The sequence below is a fragment of the Penaeus japonicus genome, unplaced genomic scaffold (genome assembly GCF_977035675.1).
Source record: "Penaeus japonicus unplaced genomic scaffold, GWHDUDI00000001_assembly GWHDUDI00000024, whole genome shotgun sequence".
NCBI classification, from domain to species: Eukaryota; Metazoa; Arthropoda; class Malacostraca; order Decapoda; family Penaeidae; genus Penaeus; species Penaeus japonicus.
Window position 1 is genome coordinate 31,281,064 of NW_028234426.1, and position 7,500 is coordinate 31,288,563.

The 7,500-nt window shown below is 44.1% G+C and overlaps 1 protein-coding gene across 11 annotated transcripts in view; it reads left to right on the forward strand.

Moving 5' to 3' along the window:
• Positions 1-7,500, forward strand: part of siz (Brefeldin-resistant Arf-GEF family protein schizo) — a 396,560-nt gene that overhangs the window by 211,053 nt on the left and 178,007 nt on the right. For 2 of the 11 annotated variants that reach the window (XM_086551005.1, XM_086551006.1), the window contains exon 1: positions 4,222-4,370. The exons of 7 other annotated variants lie outside the window; for them this stretch is intronic. The gene's annotated coding sequence lies outside the window, so the exon portion shown is untranslated. Of the gene's footprint in view, positions 1-4,221; positions 4,371-7,500 lie in introns of those variants that run through there. 2 more of the 11 variants (XM_086551004.1, XM_086551003.1) reach the window with 2 other exon arrangements.

A 7,500-nucleotide genomic window follows, 5' to 3' on the forward strand; every position in this document is an offset into this window, starting at 1 on the left:
CCAGTATGGTCTTGGGTGACAGAGGATCGTTCGTTTTGCATGTTATGCATGGATGTTTTCTTGTGCATTTAATCTTGCTGAATAGTAACTGACAGGGTTGTTGTTGCAAGTTTAACGATTGCATGTGGCTCTTGTATTATGTTGCATCACCATAACCCAACGTTGATAAATTCTGAAAGATTTGCCTTACGTTTGACTGATTACATTTCACATTAACACGCAAATCTCTTAAGGCATGGCAGGGTTACTAAAAGCTATACCTGGTTAACGGCCGAGAAATTATTTCAGTCACAGTATTTCTCATGATTTTGCGTTTAGTCATTTGGGAGAATTAATGCCGTTATGGAGTAACAGAGCAGATAACACTTTCATGTTATGTCAGGCACCTGTACTCACGTGGATGCCATTTCGAAAATTTGCGGTCAGGAGCACATCTGTCTGTATGTATGTGGGCTTTTGTATGTATATATATATGTGTGTGTATGTGTGTGTGTGTATGTATGTATGTATGTATGTATGTATGTATGTATGTATGTATGTGTGTGTGTATTTTATGGATGTCAGCCTTTATCAATATTCCTTTAGTTTTAACATTTCAACGGCCTCCACTTCTTCACTCCATTCCGCTCCTTCCCTCTTTTTCCAAAGTCTTTCCCACCTCCCCAATAGCCTCCCCTCCCTCCCTCTCTCCTCCTTCCCTTCTTCTTTCCTCTCTCCATCTTCCCTTCTCCCCATCCTCCACCCTCCTTTCCTCCTCCCTCTACCCTCCTCCCTCCTCCCTCTACCCTCCTCCTCCCTCTTCTACAAGTGTCTCGGAGAAACAATGGACCTTAGATGCTGGGGACTAGAACGTTGTTAGTAATTAGTGAGAATGTGTGGAATGGCGAAACAAATATGAATACGTTCAGAGCGAAGAAAATGAACGGAATGTTGTGGTTGGAGAGGGAAGGCGAGGGGGAGGGGGAGGGAGTATGGGTGGGAAGACGGGGGGGAGGGATTGGGGTAAATGTGAGGAAAGGGAAAAATACAATGAAAAGAAAGAAAAGGTGAACATGAAAAAAATATCGAAAAAGCTTGAGAGAAATTGGAAAAAATAGAAATGAAGAAAAAGAAAGAAAGAAAAATAAATGGAGATATTGGGAAAATCGAGAAAACGCAAGTAGTTTGAGTATTTTTTTTAGTGGAACAATTGAAGAAAAAGCTTGACGTAAAAAGAAAGAAAAACCGAACAAAATCGCACGACACGCAAGGGTCCAGGAAGGAAAAAATGAACAGAAGAAATAGTTGAAGAGAGGTTAAGAAAGAGCAATAGGCCGTGTGAACAGCATAGTGATTGTAAGACTAAGAGGGAGACGGCATGACAAGAGTGCCTTTTTCTTTGAGTTTGTTTGTTCTTATTTTGGCACGCGCTGTTGCACGTGGATTTTTTTTTTCAATTTTCGAAAGCGCATCGATTCAGAAAACCTTTTCCATTTTTTTCTGGATACATACCTCTCTCTGTTGTCTTTGTCTTGCTTTTGTTTTCGAATTTTGTTTTGCGTGGTGGTTTTCTCTTTTAGCCTTTTATTTCTCTTGTTAGTGTCTTTCCCCTTTCTTTGTATCTTTATCTCTTTTCTTCCCCCTCTTTGTGGTCTCGATCTCTCCATCTTTGTCTAGTAAGCTGATATATTAGTTTTCTATCTGTTCATTAATTCATAGGATTTTTTTTTGTTTATCGATTTGCCTATCTATCTGTATCTCAGCCAAAAATTATTTCTGTTTATCACCTTCTCCAACCTCTATCCTCTATTTTATATTTTCCACCACTTCTGTCTTCATTTTCCCTTCTATCTGAAATAAAAACAAAAAAAACACACAATTCTTTACCACTTCCTTCGCTCTTTCTCTCTTTCTCTCTCTTCCCCATCACGGACGTCAAGGACCAACGCTGATGTCTGGTGATAAGTGCCTTCGTGGCAATTTTCAAGAGGAAACGGAGAATACAGTAGGGGAGGTGTAGCCCGCAGCGTGGCGTGATTGTTGTGCGATATCGACGTCGAATAAAGAATGATAGATCTGTAGGCCAAGGTCGTCTGGTTGAATGGGGGGGGGGGGTAGTGAGGGATACGGGTTAGAGGGGGGGGGTGATGTTAGTGTTGATAGGGGTGGAGGGGCTGATAAGGAGGGCGACATCGCGAGGTTAATTGGGCGCCAGGTGTTAATGAGCTGCGACAAAAGAGTGTTGTGTTCCGAGTGGTGGGTTATTAAGGCAGAGGAGATGGTCGTTAAGACGGCTGTCAGGGGCACGGGCGAGAGGGTTTTAAGGGGGTTGAGGGGTAAGGGGGTAAGGGGGTGTTGGAGTCTGGAGACACGGGTGTGTTGGGGGGGAGGGGGAGATGCGTCTTTTGTTTACCTGAGAGGGTTTAGTGAATGAAAATCGGATGATGATGTAGAGAGAAACGGAATAGAGGTCACTGTGACAAAAGGTGCAAATGGGAATGAACAACCTCTTATTCATACTCATTTACGTCTCTTCCACACGAGAGAAACTCTGAGTTGAAGAAGGACAGTGAAATCTTGTGACGTTTTCGAAGAGTGGAATAGAAAGCAATATAAAGGGAGGCGGGAGACATAAAGAGATGGGGAAAGAAGATGCGACACAGTATAAACGAGAGAGAGAAAGAGAAAGAGAGAGAGAGAAGTAGAAGAAGAAGAAAGATGGATAGGGAGAAAACACGAGAGAGAACAGAGTGATACATGGAACGAGGCGAGAGGTAAAGAAGGCGGGGGAGAGGATATGAGTGATACATACAAAGAGATCGTAATTTTCCAGGGATGTCAGTTGCATGAGCGGGAGAGAGAGATGTGACACTGATGCACAAATTGCAGGTTGTTAATTGCTGTGACGAAAGAGTTAGAGGAAGGGAAAACGAAAGATGTTTCTTGACGGTGGTGTGTGTGTCTGTGTGTTTGCCTGTGTATATGTGTATACGTGCGTGCGTGCATAGCGTGTAATTAGTTTTCATGTATTAAAAAAATGTAGTATGAAAATCAGAGTGGTAATATATAGATGGATAGATAGATAGATAGATAAATATCTACATCTATGTTATATATATATATATATATATATATATATATATATATATATATATATATATTTATATATATATATGTATATATATATAATATATATCTATTTATCAATCTATCTATCTATCTATCTGTATATATATGAGATAATAATCTATATATATAATATATATATAATATATATATATATATATATATATATATATATATATATATATATAAACACACACACACACCACACACACATACACCACACACACACACACACACACACACACACACACACACACACACACACACACACACACACACACACACACACACACACACACACACACACACACACACACACACACACACACACACATACACACATACATATCTGTATACTGAGCTTGTACATTCATCTGGAGTTTTTTTTCTTCTTTTTGTAGTGTTTTCATAATATATTCTTGAACATGCATATGCTGTATTTATGAATACATATGCGTGTATGCACGGGAGCAGCTGAGGTGAGTTGTCACGATGCTGGCGGCGCTGGGGTAGTGACCTGAGACCTGCCAAGGCCAAGTTAGCGGCGCGGGCGTGTCCTGATGGTCGGGTATCGGTGGGTTGGTGTGTGTGGGTGTGTAGAGAGGTGGGGGTGGGGGGTGGGGGAGGTCCTTCCACACGCAGGTCCGCGCCCACACAACCTTCACGCGGTATTCCTTAATTACCGTGACGCGCCCGTAATGTTATCCTGGTAGGCCTCGCCTCTAGCATGATTTACGACACGGATCTGAGACACATTAATGTGTGTGTTTGTTTCGGGCGACACGACCGTACTTCCGCATGGATCGAGATGCGTGCTATGAACTTCGATCGCCCTTTCTTTCTTCTGTGTAATCATTATTTTCTATAGATTTAAAAAATTGTTTTAAGTACTACGCAGCTCATTAAAATGTCTAGAACTGGAAAAGATAAAAATCATTGGGTTATAAAATAAGTAGATATACGTATAGATCATGCATTACCCCCTTACTAATTTAGGCGTCTAATGAGTGGCCAATATCGAAGATGAAACGGCGAGAGGCTGAGGTAGGCGGACGGGCGGGCGAGCGGGCGGCGAGTAAGACTTCCAAGCTCAGCGCGCGAGTGAGCGTTAGTGACAGTGTTACTCTGACTGCCGGGAAGGAAGGACGTGGCCACTCCGCGGTTCCGCCTCGTTCTGTGACTTCACGTGTCGCGTCAAATCCTCTCCTGGTCTCTGTTTGTTGCCCTTGGATTTATGGTGGAGGTGAAGGGTACGGAGAGGAATGGTGTCTGTTATCGTTATTGTTTGTGTGATATTTACGAAAAATATGATAAATGCAGTGAATGAAAACAATTTTTTTTCCATTTAATATTTGCTTTCTGAGGGCGTGCCATGTGTTGTTACCTCGGTGTTGTTATGTAAGAACGGAACTGAGAGCTTGTGAGTGGCTTTGCTGTAGGCTCAGCTGGCCCTCCGAGTGCCACTTGACCCAGTCGCTGCCTATAGCTGCGCCTTGACAACGCCCTCACAGAGCGATCCGGTTACAAGAAGTTTTAACAGGAGTTATTGTGTATGTACGTCGTTGTGTAAGAAGTCCGGATACGAAGCAGCATCTCTGGCACCGTCGCGGTCATTGCGAGTGTTGAGAGTGCCAATGTCTGATGGTGGATGACAGTTTGATGGTGCCACCGTGGAGCTGGAGTGGGGGATGCCTGGCACTGAGGTTGATTGATGCCAGTGGGTTCTGACGTGGACTTTCGCTTGCCGTGAGTGCAAGTGCAACACCACTTACAGACTGAGCTAGTGCTAGGCTGTGCCAAAGTGTGATAGTAAAGTGCCTTTCTGCTCATAAATGATACACGGCTTTACAGTGACACGGCGGAAAAGATTGGCTTATGAATTTATGGCGTCTTAGTAATCGACGATACTACGTTATTCTGTATGAAAATGTTAAATTGAAAGACGAAGTGTAAACGCCTCTGCGCATTGATGAACGTGAAGCGAAATGTGTTACAGCGTCAAAAAAGATTTGCGCTATTGATATTGGTGCATTAATAATTCCGCAGCCGCTGATATTGCTAGCGCAGGATGCAGCAGTCCAGATAATCCCTGCAGTGGTGACATGGTGCTAGAGTTACAGGAATTTAATATTAGTGCTAAAGATGCACTTTCACATAGCATGCAACATGGCAATGCAGTGGTAACTTCGTGACAAGAAACAAATAGAAAAAAACATTAAAGCCCTGACAACTTTATATAGGCGTAGCAACAAAGAATGGCATATCGCCATGACAACAGACTGCGTCATCGCAAACAGACATAGTCGCTTAGACAACACAGGATCTCGGAAACAATGCCACAGTGGAACAAAGGGCCACAAACGCAAGCTTCCACAGCAAGTGCCATTCCCTAAACCGAGTGCCAGGAAGTCGTACGAGACATGTCGACCGCGTCAACCGGAATATATAATGAATCGCATATCGCAGACCTCACTGAACTGAACTCTTAACTGATTGCGTTTATCTCAGAAAGGGGCAAGGGGGATGCTGCAGAACGAGAAAGGAGGATCTGTGATGTTCTTGCCAGAGTGGTCTTGACCCGAAAGATCTGTAGAGGGCTGGTTGGGTGGCCGGGGTAGGGGTGGGGGGGGGGTAGGTTGAGAAGTGGAGACACGTAGGTTTTGACTGCAAGATGTCAGGGAAAGAGAGGGGTGCGGGGGAGTTTTAAAGGGTACGTGGGAACGGGTGAGTGAGTGAGTGAATGAGTAAGTGAATGAATGAGAGAATGAGTGTGTTAGGAATTGAATGAGAGAGTAAAAAAGTGAGATAATGAGTGAGTGAGTGAGTGAATGAGAGAGTGAAAGAGCGAGAGAATGAGTGAATGAGTGAAAAAGAAAGTGAGTGAGTGAGTAAGAAACGAGGCAAAGCACAATTTATCGAAGCACACCGGTGTAAACAGGCAAAACCACAGCAGAAACAAGCGCATAAAGACCAAACAAATATAGGCAATTCAAAAGACAGGAAGACTTACCTGATGACAAAATAATTTCCCGGTTTGGGGAGGACGTTTGAATTAATGGCACTTGAGTGTGCAAGCTTGACCTCGTATTTAATCACGCTCACGGGTGCTCGAGATAATGCCGTTAGTTAAATACAAGCAATTAGAGTGAGGCGATTTTCTCATGTGAATATCAAGCTTGCGAATAATGCCAGCCTTACAAATTACGAAGGTTGTGTGCAAGGGCCAATAGTGCTTTGAAAGGAAGGCGGAAATTGGACTTGCAATTGCAAAGAAAATTGGATAATGGATATGGTTGTTAGTAGTTTTATTTCCGAAATAACATTCATGAGCTAGTTATTATAAAAGCTTGACTAGTGTACGCCTGTGTGCTTGCATTTCAAACTTGATGTGTGGGACTGCCAGCCCTCGACCGCGTAACTACATCCTGGCCCTGTGGGTGGCACTCTCGAGATGCAGGAGAGAGAGATGAAAGGAAATGATGAAGACTTCGCCTGTAATGAAGTTCGGCGTAATCCAGGAGGGGTTAGTTAGTCCCGGGGCCACCAGGGTTAATTACTTGTTGAAACTCTACCTGCCTGCCGCGGCGCCGACCTGTTCCCCTCCTGTGGTCTCCGGCGTACCCTTCTCTTCCCTTTTTTTCCTTCCCTTTCCTTTCCATTCCTTCCCTTTGCCTTTTTATCTCTCTTCCTTTTCGTCCCGGTATATAGCGTTAATTTTTCTTTTATCTTCTTTTTCGACCTTTCCTCATCTTTCACACCTCTCCTTCTCCCTCCCTCCCTCCCCTCCTTCCCCCCTCTCCCTCTCTCCCTCCCCTCCTTCCCCCCTCTCCCTCTCTCCCTCCCTTCCTTCCCTTCCTTCCCCTACCCTTCCCTCCCTCCCTTCTTCCCTCCCCACCCCTCCCCTCCCCTCCCTCCCCTACTTCTCCCTACTTTCCCACCCGCATCCCCTGAGCCTTTCTCTTGCTTCCCATCCCTTATCATCATCATTCCTACTCCTTATTCATTTACACTTCCCGAACATCCAAACCGGATCGTCCCGTGGAAATCTCCGGCCGGACAGAATCTTCCGCATCGGCGCTTCCTTGGACTCGGCTTAATCGGCTTTCACTCTTGCGCCCCGCGGTGGAGTGTCTATCGTTGGCACCTCGTGATTATCTGCCTTATTATCTAACTGCCCCGCGCGTTTTAATTCCAGATATGTACATATACTTAGTGTGTTCTTCCTCGCAAATGAAACTACATGTTTCACTACTGTAGCTGTGACACTTTTAACACTTCTACACTTCTCAGGTGTTATGTGATCTTCTGGCACTGTTCTCGGCATTGCGTATTTCTTTTCAAACTTTCCTAGTATATTTTTGGGGCTCTAGTTTATTGCTTTCTTCTTGTGTTTCA